The 21,816-nt window shown below is 46.2% G+C and overlaps 1 long non-coding RNA gene across 1 annotated transcript; it reads right to left on the bottom strand.

Moving 5' to 3' along the window:
• Positions 1–2,541: 2,541 nt before the first annotated feature.
• LOC116860963 lies at positions 2,542–6,372 on the bottom strand. The gene is made up of 2 exons (XR_004381371.1): positions 3,526–6,372; positions 2,542–3,237 (listed from the first exon to the last, which is right to left on the bottom strand). It is a non-coding gene; the product is annotated as an uncharacterized LOC116860963 (long non-coding RNA).
• Between the last annotated feature and the right edge of the window lie 15,444 nt (positions 6,373–21,816).

Here is a 21,816-nt window from a genome sequence, read left to right as displayed (position 1 = left end):
GCTGGCCAGTCCTGGTCATCCTCCTGAGTCAGCCCCTGAGCAGGCGGTCACTCAGGAAACCCCCACCGGCCCTTCCCTCCACTGGGAGCTGCTGGGGACTGAGATGTTCATGACCTCTGCCCACAGGGGTGCAGCCCTGCAGCACAGCGAGCAGTGGCCACCAAGGCCCACAAACAAGGCCTGGGCTTCAGGAATGAACAGATGGAGAAGCCCGGCTCTGTTGCACACCCGGGCTCCGGTGATCACGTGGAGATGCCCTGGTGCCTGAGTCCGCAGGTTCCCACGCGGGGGGAGGGGCAGGAGAAGCCCTAGCAGGGCTGCAACTGTGTTCCTGCGCCTGCGTGTTCGTTCTGGTTCTAGACGTCTCCGCTGACGCACTGTCTGCCCTGCACACTCTGAAGCTCCCTGAACTTGACTCTGAGTCGTCCGGGGTGTCCCCTTGGTCCTCTCCGTGTACCTGTTATGTCAGACATGCCGTCAGCCAACGATTCCTGCAGCAAACTCCATATCAAGCAAGGATGTTATTAAAAACATGACCGTCAGTACAATAATACCATGTATAGGAATGTACTGTGTGTTATAAAAGCTGCTTCCGGATGATAGAAGTTGTAGTATATTTTATTTCTTAAAGCATTATAAAAATGTCTCAGTTGTCGAGATTTCAAACTATTTTGGAGTGATTCTTTTTTACAAAGCTGTCATTAGTGAAGTGATAAGCCCGTGTGAGCCCTGGTTTCACAAGGGAGCCCCACAGAAAGTGTTCAGTGAGTTCCCCATTATATTGTGGTTTTTTTTGTTTTTTTGTGTGTTTTTTTGTGATTTTTTTTTTAAAGATTTTATTTATTTATTTATTTGACAAACAGAGATCACAAGTAGGCAGAGAGGCAGGCAGAGAGAGAGAGGAGGAAGCAAGGTCCCTGCAGAGCAGAGAGCCCGATGTGGGGCTCGATCCCAGGACCCTGGGATCATGACCTGAGCCGAAGGCAGAGGCTTTAACCCACTGAGCCACCCAGGCGCCCCTGTTTTTTAAGTAACAACATATAGAATGTCAACTATATTGTTCATGGTCCTAGGTCTTCCCTCACTGTAACAACTGCATTTAGATTTTCCCCTGTAATATTGTCAGAAATTCTTATATATTTAATGTCTCTGTGGTTCACTCAGTCCCCAAAATCATTTATTATTACATATTGATCCACACACCTGATTGTATGGATTTAACTAGTTAAATCTATATAGCTTTGTAAATAATCAAGGTTAATTAAATTAAAACTTAAAACTTCTTTATGTGTGTATTTTATTCAAATTGTAATTGCAATCACAGAATTTATTAAATAATGTCATTGTTTTTTTGTTTGTTTGTTTGTTTTTCTTGATATGGACATTTTTCTTTAAAATTCTATGCCAGGAGCACCTGGGTGGCTTTGTTGATTAAGGGGTAGGTGGCTCTTGATTTTGGCTCAGATCATGATCTCAGGGTCCTGAGACTGAGCCTTGTGTACTGCTGTGGGCTCAGCAAAAGTCTGCTTTAGCATTCTCTCTCTCTCTCCCTCTGCCCCTCCCTGGGCTCACAGGGTTCTGAGTGCTCTCCATCTGAAATAAATTAGTCCTTAAAATTAGAATAAAATAAAAGAAACTGCTATGTCATATTAATTTTTGAAAAATAGCATCCTCTACTTTTTCCTCCTTGATATCCTTAATACTTTTATATGCTCATTAATTCTTATTTTCTCAAATTAATCCACATTTTGTAATTAGTAACATACTGCTCTAAGACTAAAGACAGTATTTACATCACTGTTCATAAAAAAGTTATTGAAGCCAACTCTCTGGAAAAAAGTTTATTTCCTAAACATTTACTTACTCCATTTGCATGTCTTTTTATAAAGTGACTCTAACAGATTTGACACCATGCTCAGCAGTTTTGCTGTCTTAGCCCTGCTGGAGGCCCAGGTCTGCCCAGTGTTATTCTTTCCCTCTGAATATTCAAATACAGTATTTAATCATTTCAGATGTTTATATATATTTTTAGTCTTTGTACCTAATTTTGTGTAAGTTAAATGCGATCATTGCACATTTTATTTATCAATTCTCATACACAAGACTAGAATTTGCTATGTATATTCATTTAATGTAAAATGTGAAAAACACCTTGCCCAAACTGTAATAGAATAATTTTGTAAAGTATTTAAATTCTAAGTATAGTTGACACATAATATTCCATTAGTCTCAGGTGTACAAAGTAATGATGTGACAAGTTGGCACATCACGCTCTATTCCTCACAGGTGTAGCTCGCATCTGCCCAATGCAGCCGTATGACAGTGTCATCCACTGTCTTCCTCATGCTGTACATTTTATTCCCATCAACTTATTCATTCTGGAACTGGAAGCCTGTGTTCCCACTACCCCTTTCCCATGTTGCCAGATCCCACCCTCTCCCCTCTGGCAACTGTCTCAAATGGTCATTTACTAGATGAGTAATACCTGTGAACAAGAGAATCCTGTGAATAGAAAGTGCATGTGTAAATATTCAAAGTGACTGATTTAACACTTTATTATATCATCCTGAAATCACTGATTACAGAGACTTCTGCAGGACCAAGTGAGAACATCCAGAAATTTCTCTAGAACTTTGTCTGAGGCCCGGAACTTTGCGGCAACACGGGCACCATCTGTCCCACCATGTAACAGTTTCCCAGCTTCTTTGAGCCCCGGTAATGACACCTGATGCAGTGAACTCCTCACATCAACAAAACCCTCATTCTTACTCGTCTTTAACTGAGTCTTTAGTGATTAGAACACATTCTTGTGACATACTTGAAACGACACGGATAAGGATTTATTGCCAGACTGATAACTTTTCCCCACACTTGTCTCACTCTGGTAGACACAGGGGTCCACCAGCAGAAGCAGGGACAGCCCGCGGGGACAGGCAACAGTCTGGTCACAGCCTCGGTCACCACGTACGGCACTCAGCTTCATGACTCAGAGGACAGGGCGAGCTTCTGATGACACTATTTCCATGTTTGCCGCTCTTATCACCAGTCAGTACTATTATAGAAAGTTCTACTGTTCCCAGGATGTTCCTGCGTGCAGCTGATTTATAATGTTCTTCAAACGGTTCTGTTTTACAGTGGCTGATGATTTCCGTTGCATCCTGAGCGCAGACAGCATGTGCTCACACGTTCAGCTCTCACACAGCTTTGGGGCGTGATCCGCCTGTCATCTTTACACGGCTGGCAAGAGCAAGACACCAGTGAGTTTCGACAAAGTAGCAGGGATTTTATTTTTTATTGTAGAAATGCAAATAGTGCCTCCTTTGCAGGAAATCATACGCAATCACTGCATTCTATGGGGACACCATGGGTGAGGGATTGGAATATGACTGTCACAGGGGGCGGGGGATAGGGAGGGTTGTTGTGTTGTTGTCTCCCATTGTGTTATGTTGTGTGCCCTGTCTCTCCTGTCATACAACACACGTGTGCACACACGCACACACACAGACATACATATGCATTTCTCACCTGTGCATCACTAGGTCCTCACTCAGTAAATCCTGGAGCCTCCTCCGAAGCCCCCACTTCCTCCCTCAGGACAGTGCTCTCGCAGTATCCCCCCTCAGCAGAGTCGAATCCGCTCCAGGAGGCCCTGCATTTCCTGCCTTGGGCTCCACAGATCAGCCAACTTCCTCTGCCATGACTGTGAGGAGATGGAGACAGTCTGGAGTCCAGTGGTGCACGCAATAGCCAAGTTCTTCAGACAACGAGACCAAGATCTTCACGAGCCAGATGAAGAGTAACCCTCGAAACCTGAGGAATGTGCAGCGACCCTACCGCCAAACCCCAGGGCTCAGTCTGGACAAAGAGCAGCCACAACAGCCAGCAGCTTGGGGCCTGGGAGAAAGCAGAGGGAGTCAAGCACACCCCTGACCCTGACCCCCAGGGGCATGATACCCTCCTGTCAGGTGCCCCCTCCATGTCAGGCTGGGGCAGGCAGGTGTGCACAAGCTGTCATGTGAAAGTGAAGGGGGGAAAGTCTGCTCAGGCAGACGGGGTCCTTGTGTCATTAAGTGGTTAACTAACCAGACTCAGTGGTCATGGACACAGTTTAGGTCCCTGTAGGGAAGGAACCAGAAGGTATAAGCTAGTGGTTGTCCTCACAGAGCCTACAGTGAATACAGGGAGGCGCCCACACTTCTGAGAGCACGTGACTGAGGGTGTGAGGCAGACTGAGAGCTACTGAAGACAGACGCCTCCTTAGATGTCACACGCGAAGCAGAAACACAGTTTACAGGGTTCATAGGCCAGACCCCCAGTGGTTGGGGGAAGGTTCATGAATGAGCTGAAACTCTGTGTAGACCCTGATGTGTATGTACGATCTAGGTTGATGGGGGGTGAGGTTCCTAGCAGTCAACTGTCAGGTTGGGCAAGGTGTGGGTGACATTGGACACAGGGAGGTCAGGACATAGGTGTAGTTAATCATTTCTAGTTAAGGTCTTGAGGGTTTAGCATAGGAAACAGTCAGTGGAGGGCCTTGCATGTGGGATCCAGGCATAAACCAGTGAGAGGCATGATTAGAGCTGAAGAGGAAGGCTGCTCAGACCTTCCCAGCTGATCTATACAGAAGCGTGAATTCCACAGTTTGCCAGATGGTTCTATTTCAGGCCCTGACAGAGTCCTGCCTTCTCAGGGCTCACAGCATCAAAGGACAGAGACGGTATGCAGTGAGGTTTGGTACAGTGTATAAGGATGGGGCAAGATCTTTCCAGAACTTTTTTTAGATGTCGGAACAAAATCTAGGAAGAGATGCTCCTATGACTCCCATCACTCAGGCCATTACAAAGGTGTTAAGAACTGTGTGCAGGAGGAGGAAGACCAAGTACGTCCTTCTTACTGTGTCACACTAGCACAGTCTAGAGAGTGAGTGTTTCCTATGGAGAAGCTGGTGGGGGTGGGGCACAGGGAAAAATGCTGGGGGGCTATGGAGGCATGCTCTGCCCTGACAGACACTGCCTGTCCTGGGGAGGAGGTAGGCAGGCCCCCCACCCTGCAGGTGACAGTGGCTGGAGCTCCAGGAGGATAACGGGACCCTGAGGTGGTGACAGGATGACTAGGACAATGACAGTGACTGAGTTTGGACATGGAGCCTCTGCCATCCATGGTAGTCTCATCGTTGCCACTACCCCAGCAGAGACGGGAGGCTAGTGGGCACTTCATGGAGGGACAAGATGGACTTGAGAAGCTGCTCTTCCTGTCGCTGCAGAGACACTTGGGGTTTGGGACAAGAACATCAGCTGCACTGGTAAGGACTCCCCACAGCCCAGCCCTGCAGCTCCTCCCAGCTCAGCCTGAGGCTGCCCTCTCTCCAGAGCTACTCACACACAGGGATGGAGAACATCTAGTGTGGGATGGGGGGCCATGCGCTGAGGACAGTGGCCCATCCTGAGTCCCGTGGGCAGTGCATGGCACACACTTAGGCCCACGCTGGGGACCGTTCTCTCAGGAGAGCACGGCAGTAGCTCTGAGGCTCATGGAGGCTCATGGAGGTTTCTCACTCTTCAGGCTCTTTCTCACCAGAGACACAGTAGCTGTGAGGACCTATCAATACTGAGCTAGAGATACTGAGTTACAGGCTTCATAAGCAGGTGGAGAGTCTCTGAAAAGGCTCTTCCTTTGGAGGAAAATGTCAGAGGCGGTTCCCACCCTCTTGTCTTGGGCCTGGGCCTGGCTAGTGCTGGTTCCTTCTGCCCCCTGATAGGGAACACTCCCTGCCTCACCCTGGCAGGCAACCAGAGCCTCAGCAGGTATCCCATCTTGGTCTGTGGAGTTGATGCTTTTCTAGAAGGCCTTGCCTTAGTGCTCCCTGTTTGCTTTTCCATAGAGCCTCCTAGAGCACATGTAAGCCACCCCCAACCCCCTGACTGTGGGGTCACCCTGAGGGGCTGTGTGCCCTGGGCTCCTGCCCTACAGAGATGACCGTGACCTGGCAGTGGGCCAGGGAGCACCAGACCTAGTACAAGGAGCTGTGGAGACAATGCAGAAGGGGATGGAACCATCCAGAAGTAGGTGGCCATTGTGCTGCCTTCTGGAGATGAAGAGAGATACACAGGCTGTGTGCAGCATGAGGGGCTGCCTGAGTCCATCACCATGAGACAGGGGGGTGGGGGATGAGGAGTGGAGCCCTATATCAGGGACACAGGAGTCTTCTAGAGACTTCCAGCAGAGTCAGGGCACAGGGGCACCCCTCACTTTTCCTTTTCACCTCTGATCCATTTGCCCAGCCCACCATGCTCGCCAAGGGGGCATTTGCTGCCCAGGTTTCTCCTGATGCTCTCATCATTGGGATTGGGTTTAGATGGTTGGAACTATAGTTGCTAGCTAGAGTTGTGTTGTAGAACAACAAGAACTCAGGTGGAGGGGGATCTGGTTTCCTCATTCTGATCTATACCTGTCTCACCCCAAGGGCTCAACTGAAATTCCTGCTCCTGTTAATTCTGAAGGAGATATGAAGACATCCGGCTGTGCAGCAAGCCTGGGGGTGGGGGTGAGGGGCACTACGGGGACCCCTGGCTGGTGGGAGGGCAGGCTAGGAGAAGGTGGAAGACTGGAGATCTGCTGGACCCCAGAACTCCAACACAACCTGGGGCAATGCACATGGCTGTCTCTGGATTTCAGGATCTCGAGCTAAGGTCACATCTCCCACTCCTGTAGGAGGGTTCCAGGAGCAGGCATGCACGAGATCCAGATAGTTTCAGAGTTTCTGGGGAGGGGATCTCTTTCTGGTGGGAAAAAAATTCTCAGGTCCTTCTCCCTCAAGATCCTAATTTTTTAAAAAATATTTTAATTTTAATTCAATTTAGTTAACATAATTTATTATTAGTTCCGGAGGTAGAATTTAGCAATTAATCAATTGCATATAACACCTTATGCTCCTAACATCATGTACCCTTCTTAATGCCCATCACCAAATTATCCCTTCCCCCACACACCTCCCCTCCAGCAACCCTCATTTAAGAGTCTCTTACAGTCTTTTTCCACCATCTTGGATCCTGTGGAGGCCTGCTGGAAACAGGACTCCTAAAACGCCAAATAATATTTGGAAGGCTGTGGTCCAGGGCCATTTTTGCTAGCTATAAGCGGGGTCTCCGGAATCAGGGGGATCATACAACTCTTCTTAAAATTGAAGGTGTAGGGGCACCTGGGTGGCTCTGTAGGTTAAAGCCTCTGCCTTTGGCTCAGGTCATGATCCCAGGGTCCTGGAATCGAGCCCCGCATCGGGCTCTCTGCTCAGCAGGGAGCCTGCTTCCCTTCCTCTCTCTCTGCCTACTTGTGATCTCTGTCTGTCAAATAAATAAATTGAAAGGGTATATGCTCAAGAATTCTACCTAGGCAAGAAATGTGCTTATGTGTACAAAGCAAAGGACAACACAGTGACTCCTGGTGGCAAACCAAACAAAACCAGAGTAATCTGGGGAAGAGTAACAGTGGCATGGTCCGTGCCAAATTCCAAACCACATTCCTGCTAAAGCCATTGGCCACAGAATCCATGTGATGCTGTAACCCTCAAGGATTTAAATTTAATGGAAAGTAAATAAATAAACATGTAGATTCACCAGCCTTCCACGAGGCTACTTTTGTCTGTGTGACTATATTCCAGCCATTATGGTGACACAGAATGAGGTAGGAGGTGTTGCCCTAAATGGAGAGAAACTTCCTCTTTTTCTGCTCTCCCTTCCCTGCTCACGGACCATAGACATGGTCCTAAGTGCCCTGGTCATGCTAATAAGGAAAATTCCCAGGGTCATCATCACCAGTGTGTCTGAACATCCCCATGGAACAGAGCGACCCTACAGCCCTGGACGGCTCACCTCACTCATGGGACACACACAAGCTGCTGTCCCGTGGACAACCACTGTTAGCTGGGTTTCTGTTGCACACAACTGAACTAATGCATATGGAGAGGGGAGGGCTTCCTGGAGGGGGTGGCTGTGGTGGTCTGGTCTGGAGTTGAGCACAGACAGATCCACAGCGGGTAGCACTGGGGGATCCCTGGGACACTATGTTGGAGGAAGGGAGAGCTGGGCCCCAGGGGCAGTGCAGGGAGACTGGAGACTGTTCTCCTCTCATCTTTATAGCCACGGGGCTGTCCTGGGGGAGTGCATGGACCCACCAGCTATTAAATTTGGGGACCTGTGTTTCTTCTCTTCCCTTACTGTACTTTTTACAGAATTCCCTTGTTGACTGCAGCCTGGACGAGAATCCCTCTTGGTGACCTTTCCTCCTCCTCCTCCTGTCTGAGGGCAGTGGCTGTGAGGGCTGAGATCTAGAGAAGAAACCCCTCAGAGGGAAAAGGAATTCAGAGTGATTTGTCATTGGATTCTATCAGAAATCTGCACTTACCCAGGCTGGCTTGGACGGCCCACCTTGAGACTGTGGACCCCAGGCCCCTCATATCTTGTGTCCTGGTGATTCCAGATACTCACTGCATGACTTCTATTCTGTGTGTCACCAGCAAGTCACTATGTCCAGCTTCTGTTCCCAAAGTGGGTATTATTACACAAGGACATGATACTAGAGGATGGGAACACTGGGGGCATCTTGGGATCTCCCTACAGCAGCAGTGACTTTGGGAACCACCTGACTGCGTGGCCTCCCACAGGCCTGTGGCTAGGAATGCAGAGACCAGACCAAATGAAGACTTCAAGTCCGAGGATGTTGGTGATCACTCCCCAGGAATCCAGATCAGAGTCGGGATGTCACACATTGTTGCAGGGGGACAGGGCCTGAGGCTTCACCAGCCAGGTGACCAGATGCCAGACTCTGACTCAGGATGTATGACAGAGAAACTGGGACAGTCCTGCATGCATTTGGCACAGGTGGTGTGAGTGTCTGTTGTGTCATCCAGCTGCTGGGAGCCGCAGCGACAGCAGTTCTGGCCTTAGGGTACAGTGGTGTGAACAGTGGGACCTGTGCCCAGCACCGGGGACAGTGGTTCCTGTTTAGGCCTTGACCTGGGGTGCGATGGTGGATTCTGTTCCTGGCTGCACAGCCTTGGGCCTGTTCTGTGGCTTTCCCTGAAATGAACTGAGGCCAAATATTCTAACTATATATGTATACATAATACATTTATTCCACTGTAAATATATTTACTCGTAATATATAAATATAATTTATATTTCATGTTACTTTAATCCTAAAATATATATTATATATTATATATTTATTATATATAATTTACATTTTATATTATATATGAAATACATATAATTCTCCTCAACTATGCATATACACATATATGTTTCCATATAAATATATATAGTTTCAATTAAAACAACTTGGACTCTGTTGAGAACAAGGAGTGAGAAATCCATGAAGGAATACTTTCAGAGAGCATGGATTCAGAATTGTTTTCTAGTTTTATTATATAACTGACATACATTTTATAAATTTAAGGGCACAATCTTTTGATTTAATATATTTATATGCTGCAAACTGATTACCACTATTAGCTGTCACCTGCATCCTGTCAGAGTTACTAGGGTGTGTGTGTGTGTGTGTGTGTGTGTGTGTGTGTTTGTATGTTGGGAACATTTAAGGTACTCTTTTAGAAATCAGACATTTTCTTTATGTTAAGCTGATAACCAATTCCTCCATCTGCTGCCTGGCTGTGCCACAAGGAGAAAATATGTATCTCCCGCATGCCTTGCGCTTTTCTTCCTACAAAAAAAACCCAGTAAATGTGTAAGTAAGACCCCCTCCCCACAATGAGTGCTCTCATCAATGACTTCAGTGCTTCCCTATCTGGTAAAGTCACAAGATTGCATGTGGCTTTGTTACCAAATACTCAGGCCTCTACCCAGACCCACCACCTTAGAATGTTGGGCGTGTGTGCCCAGGAATCACTTATGTAATAAGCCCTACAGGAGAGGCCTTGCATTCAGGTAGTTCCCACGTGCTTGCTACTTAATCTGGGATCTGAAGACCAGCAGCCATTGCACAAACCTTGCTATTAACCCAGAATCTCACACTCTACTCCAGACTGTCTAGATCTTCATAGTCCAGGAAATTACTGTGCACACTGAAGGCTGGGCCTCCCTGGTCTCTGTGCCTTCTAGATGCAGAACCAGACTGTACAGTGCACTCTGGGTGTGTGCTCGGATCAGCCTGCTTAGCCCTGAGGAGTCCAGGGTTTGGTCCTGTTCCTTTCTCTTCTATGGCCCTTGACCCTTGGGGACCTCATCTCTGCTGAAGGCTCTAATCATCATGTATATGCTGTCACCTCCCAAATCTATTTCTCCAACCCAGATATTTCTCCTGCCCTGCACTCTATATCCAACTGGCAATGTTGTTTGAATTTCTTTCCTTTTTAATTATTAATTTTTTATAAATATGTTATTTATTTGTCAGACAGAGAGAGAGAACACACAAGCAGGGGATGAGGCAGGCAGAGGGAGAAGCAGGCTCCCCACTGAGCAAGGAGCCCAATGTGGGACTTGATCCAAGGACCCTAGGATCATGACCTGAGCTGAAGGTAGACGTTTAGCTGACTGAGCCACCCAGGCACCCTCTTTCTTTTTAAAAAAAGGTTTTTTTAATTTACTTACTTAGAGACCATAAGCAGCAAAAAGACCGAGAGAGAGGGAAAGACAAAATCTCCAGCACACTCCACACTCACTGGGTAGCCTGTTGATCTCGGGACCATGAGATCATGACCAGAGCTGAAACCAAATCTTAGATGCTCTGTGTACTGAGCCACCCATGAGCCCCCTCACTTGCATTTCTAACAGACATCTCAGATTTAATATTCCTAAAATGGATGCTTGTGTTGCTGCTTCCCCAAATGTCCTGCTTCCAGAATCTTCCCCATATCCAAGGAAGGAACTCCACATTTCTACTTGCAGTCTGAAATACTGGATGCCCTCCCTGATTCCTCCTTCTCACCACCCAGAATGGATCCATTAGGAAATGCTGCAAAGTTCATCTTTAAATCTCTAGCACCCTACCACTTCCTATTATCGTCCCTCCTCGTATCCAACACCACACATACCCCTCCTGGGACACTGCACTAGTTTCTTTCTCTCTCCCTCATTTTTTTTTTTAATATTTTATTTATTTTTTTAGAAAGAGAGAGAGCAGAGCAAGAGAGCCTGAGCAGGGGTGGGGGAGGGGCAGAGGGAGAAGGAGAAGCAGGCTCCCCTCTGAGTAGGAAGCCAGATGCAGGGCTAGATCCCACAACCTTGAGATGATGACCTGAGCCAAAGGAAATACTTAACAAACTGAGCCACCCAGGCACCCGACACTTAACTAGTTTCCTACACTTTCTCTACTGGTCACTCTCCCTGCATCTCTCAATTCTGAACAGCAGCAAACAGGTGCTTCTAAGACAAGTCCTACAGGTGGATCATCTGTTCAAAACCAGCTTGCAACTCCACACCTTACTCAGAGAAAACTCAAAACACTTCCAAGGTCCTCAGACCTCCACGATGAGACTGACCTCTGACCTCATGACCTCATCTTACCTGCTCTCTGCTCTAGCTACAGTGACCTCCTTGCCCTTCCTTGAACACAGGACACACTCCTGCCCTAGTGTGTGTGCACTGGGGTTCCCTGACTGGAAAAAACTGCCCCCAGACAACCTATTGCACAGTTCCTTCATGTCCTTCAAGTCTCTCAGAGGTCACCTTCTCAGTGAGGATCACACTTACCACTGCTATAAAGTAGCCATCTTCCTTGTTCCCACACAGATGGTCTGCCCCTCACTACCAGCACATACACCCCACCAGGCAGGCCCATTTTGTCTGTTTTCACTTCACTAAAGTGTCCTAGATGCTACAATAGTGTTTCTGTGTCTGACACTCAATTATCACTTGGAGAAATGATCCACAAAGAGCACCTCTCTCTTCTAGATGAGCCTCGGGCCACAACTGTTTGTGGCAGCTGCCACTTTTCTCACCAGTGGTGGTCTCCTCCATGTTCTTCTCACACCGTCATTCCTGTCTTATGGGTCACATATTCCAGACAAATGTGGATTCAAATTAGGCACTGCTTAATGAATTAGGAGTGGAACCAGAACAAGTATCACTAGGCCAATATGGGGTAGGGGGAGGATAGGTGAGCAGAGACGAAAGAAAATAGGCAAAATTTAATAAGGATGAGAAACTATCAGATCCTATCTCTAACTCATAATCTGCTTTCTAGAAGAGATGGGGAAAAGAATGACCCAGAACAATCCTAGGAGAAGGGATGGATGGGTCTGAAAACTCATCTTTCAATTCCACAGAAACCTCTGTGTATAGGGGTTCACTGGGCCTTGTGGGGACAATCCAAGCCAAAGGACCCCTGGGGTACATGAGACTCATACAGCAAAAGAAGAACTGGCCCAAGTCTCCAAAGAAAACAGAAAAAAAGAAGAAGAAGAAAAAAAGACATGCAAAACATGGGGGCCGAGTCCTGACCCAGCTCTGAGCCTCAGCTGTCCTGGTCACAGGAAGCTCTTGCTACACAAGGTCCTGGAGACAGGAGATATCTGAGTCCCTGTGACCCCAGGGCCTAGTGGAAGAAGGTTCCACTGAAGGGACAAGGACAAGGGAGGAGTGATGACGACCCAGCAGAGGTGTGACCATGTCAAAGCCCAGGATGCACTGAGCACAGGCTGGGCACAGTCCTCTCCATGCTGGCTCTTCAGTCTCTCCTGTCCCCACCCCCAGAGAAAGCTCAGCAAACATGAAGATCTGGGAAGGTTCTCAGTGCTTCTGTTGATTTCCATTTCCTCTCCCACACTTTAGGGATCCCCCTTTTTTTTTTAAAGATTTTATTTATTTATTTGACAGACAGAGATCACAAGTAGGCAGTGAGGCAGGCAGAGAGAGGGGGAAGCAGGCTCCCTGCTGAGCAGAGAGCCCGATGCGGGACTCGATCCCAGGACCCTGAGATCATGACCCGAGCCTAAGGCAGAGGCTTAACCCACTGAGCCACCCAGGCGCCCCCCTCCTTTTTTTTTAAGTAACCCATCAAGCCCTCCTGGCAAAAGCTGAAGAAAACAAATTCACATCGAAAGCTTTAATTTCAATGATAGAGTAAGAGCAGCAGCTCCTTGGGACACGAAGCCCCCACAGGGATGGACAGGGCCCACGCCCCCTCTGCTGGTATTGGAGAGCAGATGAGGGAGGAGAATGCAAGAGGGGGAGGGAAAGAGATGGGGGAGAGAGGAAGGGAGGCGGAGGGAGGGGAATGAGAGGGAAAGGGGAATAGGGGGAGGGGAAGAGGAAGGGAGGGAAGGCAATGGTGACGACGGAGTGGGGCTCCCTACAGCCGAGCCAGGGCATGCAGATGGAGAAATACCTCAGGGTGTAGGGCCCTGCCGGAGCGGAGGGGCTGAGACCTCGCCTGACCCCGGGCCGGGCCAGTGGCCCAGGTGGAGGCGGCCGGAAGGACAGGGCACCGAGTGGGGGAGAGCAGCGCGCAGGCGGGGAGGGTCGTGGGAGCACAGACGGGGGCCGAGGCGGGGCCGGGGGCAGGTGGGAGTCTGGGGCTAGGGCAGCGGAAAGGTGCCTTCCCCGGGGGTCCCGACTCCCCGCCCCGCGGTCCCGTCGCTCCCGCCCGGCAGAGAGGCCCTTTCCTCCCTCCCGGCACTCACCAGCCCAGGTCTACGTCACGGCCAAGGCCCCCAGATAGGCAGCAGGGGCCCTGGATCCAGACCCTCAGCGTCTGAGATGTAGCTGAGTCCCTGTGGGTCTGCTAAAGACTTTAGAACCCTGAACCCCGGTGCTGCTGATTGGCTTCGTCAGAAACCAGACACCCAATGGGAGTGCGAAATGGGGCTGCGTCATGAGTATCCAGGCAGAAGGACCCGACACAGGCTGTGAGAGGGAGAAGTGAAACCAGAGGAGAATGGGGCTCCCCAGAGCTAGAGCTTCACTATACCACCCCTGCTCTCGCTCCTATGACCCTGATGACCAGTCCCTCCGGGGGTCTGTGAGACTTTGTCCTGAACGCTCTCCTCCTGCAAGGTAATCAGGTGATAACTTTGCAACCCTGTCTTCCTGAGTCCTGGCGCAGCGGCTCTGAGGAAACCTGGCAGAGACCCTCCGGTTGGACTCAGCCCCTTTTCTCCACTCTCCCCTGTCCTTTCCGGAATATTCACTGAACTGTACTTTTACCTCCCACCCCTTCCCTCTCTCCCCCTGGACTCTTCTAGAAGAAAACTCACCCCAGGGCACCTCTGCTACCAGAGACTGAGCTGCCCTGGGAACAGAGATGGAGGGACAGGGCTTTCTCTTTACAGCTAGCGAAGCTGTGTCTGGTGCACCAGCTGGAGATTCCCACTGAACCCAGTTTCCTTTTTGTGGATCCATGGTAATGGTAGCACAGTCTTGCTAACCCCTGAACATCAGCAGTCTAGTCTGTGAAAGTGATTTTGGCCCCTTCCCACAGAAATGGGACCATACAGCACAGCAGTCAGATTCACAAATCTCTTCAGTTTCCCCAAACAGTAGATCAGTGACTGCTGTGTTCTGAAATTATCTTCATTCCCTGGCCCCGAGATTGTCTGTGTGAGTCCTGGACATACCCTCAGTGCAGGGACACAGAATTGTTATTGTGTATTTCAGCTGGAAGCCTGTCCATGCTTGGATCACCTGGAAGTGGCAAGTGTTCAGTGCAGTAGAAATGCCCATGCATTGCCTGTGTGCGAGTACAGACCTAAGGCACAGGCGTGGTTATTGGGGCTCTAGGTATTATCGGATTATCATAAGGAAGCAACTGGTTTTCAGGCAGCCTCACAGAGAGTAGTTAATACCAAATGCACAGAATATCTTGCTAAGCCCTTTAAAATAATAGGTATTAAAAATCTATATAACAATGTATTTAAATCTGAGAATTCCACTGTTTTAGGATCTGTTCCCTCTGCTTCTCTCCCTCATCCTTTATCTCCAGCCCTTTCTGTGTCTCTCTCATCCTTCAGGCCCTCTCCTCCTCTTAGTGTCCACCATCTCTCACTCCTGACCGGGGGCTCTGGTGCCTCCCCATCACTTGCCACCCAGGGCCCTTGTCCCCACAAGGGTCAGCGATCCTACTGATGTGAGTCAGCTCAGGTCATGTCTTCACTGAAAATGTTCTAGTGGCTCCGTCTCATTCTTGGGAAGCCTCTAGAATATAAGACACACGAGCCTAAGACTTTGGGCTGTTTCGGTGAAATCTGTATCCTCAACATAGAAAGCCATTCCTGATCCGTAGTAGGCACTAAATTAATTGTTGTTGAATGAATGAATGAAATATGACTGTATTTGAACTTAATTCATCACCTAAAAATCACAAAGGCTGAGTTCCCCATTTCCTTGCCAGCTGGAATGGTCCCCATGCCCCATGCCCACAAAAATGGCATTTTTGCCAGTCTGTCCTCCATTTTCAAAGCCAACAATTCAGATTGAACCCCTATCACACTTTGAATCTTTTTCCTTAGGAAGAACCCAGTCCTTTTAAAAACTCACTTGAGAGAGGAAGGCAAGATGGCAGAGGAGCAGGAGACCCTATTTAAACTGGTTCCCTGAATTTAGCTGGATATCTATCAAGCCATTTTGAACACCGTGAAATCAACCTGAGATGTAAGAATGTATATCTGGATTTCTATAAGCAAAAAGCATCTGCATTTGGTAAGGTAGGAAGGGCAGAATCATGAATCTGTGGGGTGATATAGGAAGATAAACAGAAGTGGGAGGAGCCACCATAAGCTGGTGCCTGGAAAGTGATATAACACCTGAGGGCAAAATCAGAGTCCTTGGAAATCTGCTCTAGTAAGAGACAGCCCTCCCTGAGGGAGGCTTTGGAAATGAAAAGGCAGAATTCTAGGTAGAGCGTGGTGTTCTCAGGATACAGGGTCCACAGAGCAAAAGGGGATTCCTGAGATGGTGGAGGGCCTGAGCACTGGAGCCAAGAAGTGGCCAATGAGAGCAGGAAGGGACTTGCAACTAGGATCCCCAGAAACCCACGAAACTAGAACCTAACCAGGAGGGTCGATAGCCTCTCTTGCCTTAAATATCATGAAAAATTCTGGAAACAGTGTCCACGAAACGGCAAAAACTTGCAGAGCAGTAGGACAGAACCAGACCAGACTCTGCAGCCAACCGCCCCCCACCCCCAACCCTTTGCGAGCACAAGCCCAGAGTTGTTTGCGGTTTGAAAGCTCAAAAAGCATAGATACACCCGGGCCCTGAAAACACTTCTGAGAGAGTGGGTGTGGGTGCTCACTGTGGGAGGCTACGGTTTTCACTGGCACAAGCAAAAGTGGAGACTGTTTGCCCTTGAGAGTTTACTAAAGAGGGCCTACTGCAATTTTTCTGCTCTGTGCTAGAGGTTTGGCTGCAGCCATTTTTGCTCTGCTCCCCTGAAGAAATGCAGAAAGCCCCCAAGGAACAAAAGAGGCCCAGAAGACTGGTTTCCACTGAGCCCATCCCCAGACTGGGGTGGGGGGGCAACTCCGCCCAGGCTGGGTTACCTGAGAAACTGCACTGGCAGGCCCCTCCCCCTGAAGACAAGCTGGAAGAACAGGTGGATGACAATCCTATGTATCCTATAAGACTGTAAAATCCCCCCCAATAAAAGGGAAAATTATACGTTGAGCTCCAGGTGTGGCCTCACGATTTGTTTGCTTTTCAGATACAATTTTCCCTTTCTTTTCTTTCTTCCCGCCCCCACTTTCTCATGCCGTTTTCCCCTGCTATATTTTTCCTTATAACTTCGCATTTCAACTAGGTGTCTATTAAACCAACTCATCTTTTCATAGATGCTTCTTAACTTATATTTCTACACACCTTTTTTTTAATAGAAATATTCTTTATTTTAGCCCATTTTTCACTCTACTCAGTTTTATCTTTTTATATATACAAGTTTTACATTCCTAGTGATTTGGGGACATAGTGTCCTCTAACACACAGACCAATATACACCCAGGAACAACTGAAACTCCCGGTTTTGTCCACACTGAGAGATAATAACTCCCCTCCCCTACTTTTTCCTTTATTTATAGTTTATATATGTATATGTATGTATATATATATATATATGATTTTCAGTGGTGAAACCTGACCACCTTGGGTTTTGCTAGGATGCATCTGCCTTGGATCATGGTTGGTATTTGGGGCTCTGTCCATTTATTCAACCATCAATCAACAGAATGACTAGGAGGAGGAACTCCCAATAAAGAAAAGAACCAGAGGCAAGGTCCTCTGCCACAGAACTAATAGATATAGATATAAGCAAGATATCAGAGACAGACTTCAAGATAGGAATCTTGAAGTCAATAGTTAGGCTTCAAAAGCATTAGTGACAATATAGAATCTCTAAGGACAGAAATGAGATCTAATCAGACTAGATCTGATTAGATCAGACAGATTAGATCTAATCTAATCAGAACTAAAAAATGTTATGAATGAATGCAGTCTAAACTAAATATTCTTTTTTTTAAATTTTATTTATTTTTTTTATTTTGATAGAGAGAGATCAGTAGGCAGAGAGACAGGCAGAGAGAGAGAGGAGGAGGAGGCAGGCTCCCTGCTGAGCAGAGAGCCCGATGTGGGACTCGATCCCAGGACCCTGAGATCATGATCTGAGCCGAAGGCAGAGGCTTTAACCACTGAGCCACCCAGGCGTCCCTAAACTAAATATTCTAACAGCCAGGGTAAATGAAACAGAAGAATGAATTCATGAGCTAGAAGATGAGCTGATAAAAAGGAAGGAAAGTGAAGAAGAAAGGGATAGGCAGCTAGTGGCACATGAGATTAGACTTAGATCAATGAAGCCATGAAATGTCAGAATTATTGGGATCCCTGAAGAGGTGGAGGGAGAGAGAGGACTAGAAGGTATATTTGAGCAAATTGTAGCTGAGAACTTCCCTAATCTGGGAAGAGAAACAAGCATTTGAGTCCAAGAAGCAGAGAGGATCCCTCCCAAAATCAATAAAAATTGATCAACTCCCCAATATGTAATAGTGAAGCTTGCAAATCTTAGAGCCCAGAAAGCTATCCTTAGAGCACTCCTTATGTACAGACTCCTTATGTACAGTGAGAGGAACATCAGAATAAGATCAGACCTGTCCACAGAGACCTGGCAAACCAGAAAGGGCTGGTAGGACATATTCAGGGTATTAAATGAAAAGAACATGCAGAAACTGAAAGAATAGTGACCACCAAGCCAGCCCTACAAGAAATATTAAAGAGGATTTTGTAAACCAAGAGAAACCCCAAGAGTCACAAAGACCAGAAAGAAAAAGAAAACCTACAGAAACATATAGGCAATACAATGGCACTAAATTCATATCTTTCAATAGTTACTCTTAATGTGAGTGGGCTAAATGCTCACATCAAGGGACACCAGTTGTCAGGTTGGATAAAAAAACAGGACCCATCCATATGCTGTCTACAAGAGACTCATTTTGAACCTAAAGACACATCCATATTGAAAATAAGGGGATGGATAACAATGTACCATGCCAATGGACCTCAAAACAAAACTGGGGTAGCAACTGTCATATCAGAAAAATTAGAGTTTAAGCCAAAGACTGTAGTAAGAGGTGTAGAGGGACATTATATCATACTTAAAGAGTCTATCCAGCAAGAGCAGCTAACAATTGTAAATATCTTGTAAATATCCCATGCCCCCAACATGGGATCAGCCAATTATATAATCCAATTAATAAATAAAATAAAGATGTATAGATGGCAATACATTATTAGTAGGAGACCTCAACACTGCACTCACACCAATGGACAGATCATCTAAGCAGAAGGTCAACAAAGAAAGGAGAGCTTTGAATGATGTATTGGACCAGATGGCCTTTGTAGATATACACATAACATTCCATCCTAAAACAAAATAATATTCATTCTTCTTGAATGCACATGGAAATTTCTTCAGAATAGACCACATACTGGGTCACAAATCAGATCTCAATGGATACCAAAAGACTGATATTATCCCCTACATATTTTCAGACCACAATGCTGTGAAACTGGAACTCAACCACAAGAAGAATTTTGGAAGGAACTCAAACACTTGGAAGTTAAGGAGCATCATGCTAAAGAATGATTAGGTCAAAGAGGAAATTAAAGAAGAACTTAGACAATTCATGGAAACTAATGAGAATGAAAACACATCGGTCCAAAACCTATGAGATATTGCAAAGGCCGTCCTAAGAGGGAAATACATAGCCATCAAAGCCTATCTCAAAAAATTAGAAAAATACCCAATGAACACCTAAAGGATCTGGGGAAAGAACAGCAAATAAAGGCTAAACCAAGCAGGAGAAGAGAAATAATAAATATTAGACAGGAATCTATGAGATAGAAACCAGAAAAACAGTAGAAACTAGAAGCTGGTTCTTTGAAAGAATTAATAAGATCAATAAACCACTGGCCAGACTTACTGAAAAGAAAAGGGAAAGGACCCAATTTAATAAAATCATGAATGAGAGGGTAGAGATCATGACTAACACCAAAGAAATAGAAGCAATTATTTTTTAATAGAAACAATTATTAGAAATTGTTACCAGCAACTATATGCCAACAAATTAAGCAACTTAGAAGAAATGGACACATTCCTGGAAACTTATAAACTACCAGGACTGAAACAGGAAGAAATAGAGAATCTGAACAGACCCATAACCAGCAAGGAAATTGAAGCAGTTATCAAAAAAGTCCTAATAAACCAGAGTCCAGGGCCAGATGGCTTCCCAGGGGAATTCTACCTAACACTTGAAGAAGAAATAATACCTATTCTCCTGAAGTTGTTTCAAAAAGTAGAAATAAGAAAAGAAAAGAAAAAAAAAAAAACTTCCAAACTCATTCCATGAGGCCAGCATTACCTTGATCCCTAAGCCAAAGATGTCATCAAAAAGGAGAACTACAGGGGCGCCTGGGTGGCTCAGTGGGTTAAAGCCTCTGCTCCTGAGAGGTCATGATCCCAGGGTCCTGGGATCAAGCTCTGCATCGGGCTCTCTGCTTGGCAGGGAGCCTGCTTCCCTCTCTCTCTGCCTGCCTCTCTGCCTACTTATGATCTCTGTCTGTCAAATAAATAAAATCTTTAAAAAAAAAAAAAAAAAGAGAGAGAACTACAGACCAATATCCCTGATGAACCTGGATGCCAAAATACTCAACAAGATCCTAGCCAATAGGATCCAACAGTACCTTAGAAGGATTATACACTATGACCAGGTGAGATTTATTCCTGGGCTACAAGTGTGGTTCAACATTCAGAAATCAATCAACCTGACAGATCACATTAATAAAAGAAAGACAAGAACCAATCGATGCAGAGAAAGCATTTGACAAAATATAGCATCCTTTCTGATTAAAATTCTTGAAAGTACAGAAATAGAGGGACCATATCTAATATCATAAAAGCCATCTATGAAACACCCACAGTGAATATCATTCTTAATGGGGAAAAACTGAGAGCTATCCCCTTAAGGTCAGGAACATGTCAGGGTTGCCCACTCTCACCATTATTGTTCAGCATAGTACTAGAAATCCTAGCCTCAGCAATCAGATGACAAATAGATATAAAAGGCATTCAAATTGGCAAAGAAGTCAAAGTGTCTCTTCACAGATGACATGACACTTTATGTGGAAAACCCAAAAGACCCCATCCCCAAATTACTAGAACTCATACAGCAATTCAGCAATGTGGCAGGATACAAAATCAATGCACTGAAATCAGTTGTATTTCTGTACACTAACAATGTGACTAAAGAAAGAGAAATTAAGGAACGGATTCCATTTACAATAGCACCAAAAACCCTAAGATACCTAGGAATAAACCTAACTAAAGAGGTAAAGGATCTATACTCTAGAAACTACAGAACACTTATGAAAGAAACTGAGGAAGACACAAAGAAATGGAAAAACATTCCATGCTCAAGAATTGGAAGAATAAACATTGTGAATATGTCTATGCTGCCCAGAGCAATCTACGCTTAAAGCCATCCTTATCAAAGTGCCATCAACAGGGGCACCTTGGTGGCTCAGTGGGTTAAGGCTTCTGCCTTCAGCTCAGGTCATGATCCTAGGGTCCTGGGATCGAGCCCCGCATTGGGCTCTCTGCTCAGCGGGAAGCCTGCTTCCCCGCCTCTCTCTCTGCCTGCCTCTCTGCCTACTTGTGATCTCTGTCTGTCAAATAAATAAATAAAATCTAAAAGAAAAAAAAAATTTTAAATGCCATCGACATTCTTCATAGAGTTAGAACAAATAATTCTAAAATTTCTATGGAACCAGAAAAGACCGCAAATCACCAGGGGCATGTTGATAAAGAAAACCAAAGCTTGGGGCATCACAATACTATATTACAAAGCTATGATCATCAAGACAGCATTGTTCTGGCACAAAAGCAGACATATAGATCAATGGAACAGAATACAGAGTCCAAAAATCAATCCTCTCAACTCTATGGCCAACTAACAATCTTTAACAAATCAGGAAAGAATATCCAATGGAAAAAAGACAGTCTCTTCAACAAATGGTGCTGGGGAAATTGGACAGCCACATTCAGAAGAATGAAACTAAACCATTCTCTTACACCAAACACAAAAATAAACTGGTTGGAAGACCTAGATGTAGGACAGGAGTCCATCAAAATCCTAGAGGAGAACATAGACAGTAATCTCTTCGACAGTGGCCACAGCAACTTCTTTCAAGATACATCTCTGAAAGCAAGGGAAACAAAAGCAAAAATGAACTTTTGGGATTTCATCAAGATAAATGGCTTTTGCACAGCAAAGAAAACAGTCAACAAAACTAAGAGGCAATCCATGGAATAGAAGATATTTGC

Source organism: Lontra canadensis, unplaced genomic scaffold, assembly GCF_010015895.1.
Source record: "Lontra canadensis isolate GAN:19392208 unplaced genomic scaffold, GSC_riverotter_1.0 scaffold186, whole genome shotgun sequence".
In the NCBI taxonomy this organism is placed as follows: Eukaryota; Metazoa; Chordata; class Mammalia; order Carnivora; family Mustelidae; genus Lontra; species Lontra canadensis.
The sequence above is the reverse complement of the archived record's forward strand: the minus strand, read 5'-3'. Positions and strand labels throughout refer to the sequence as shown.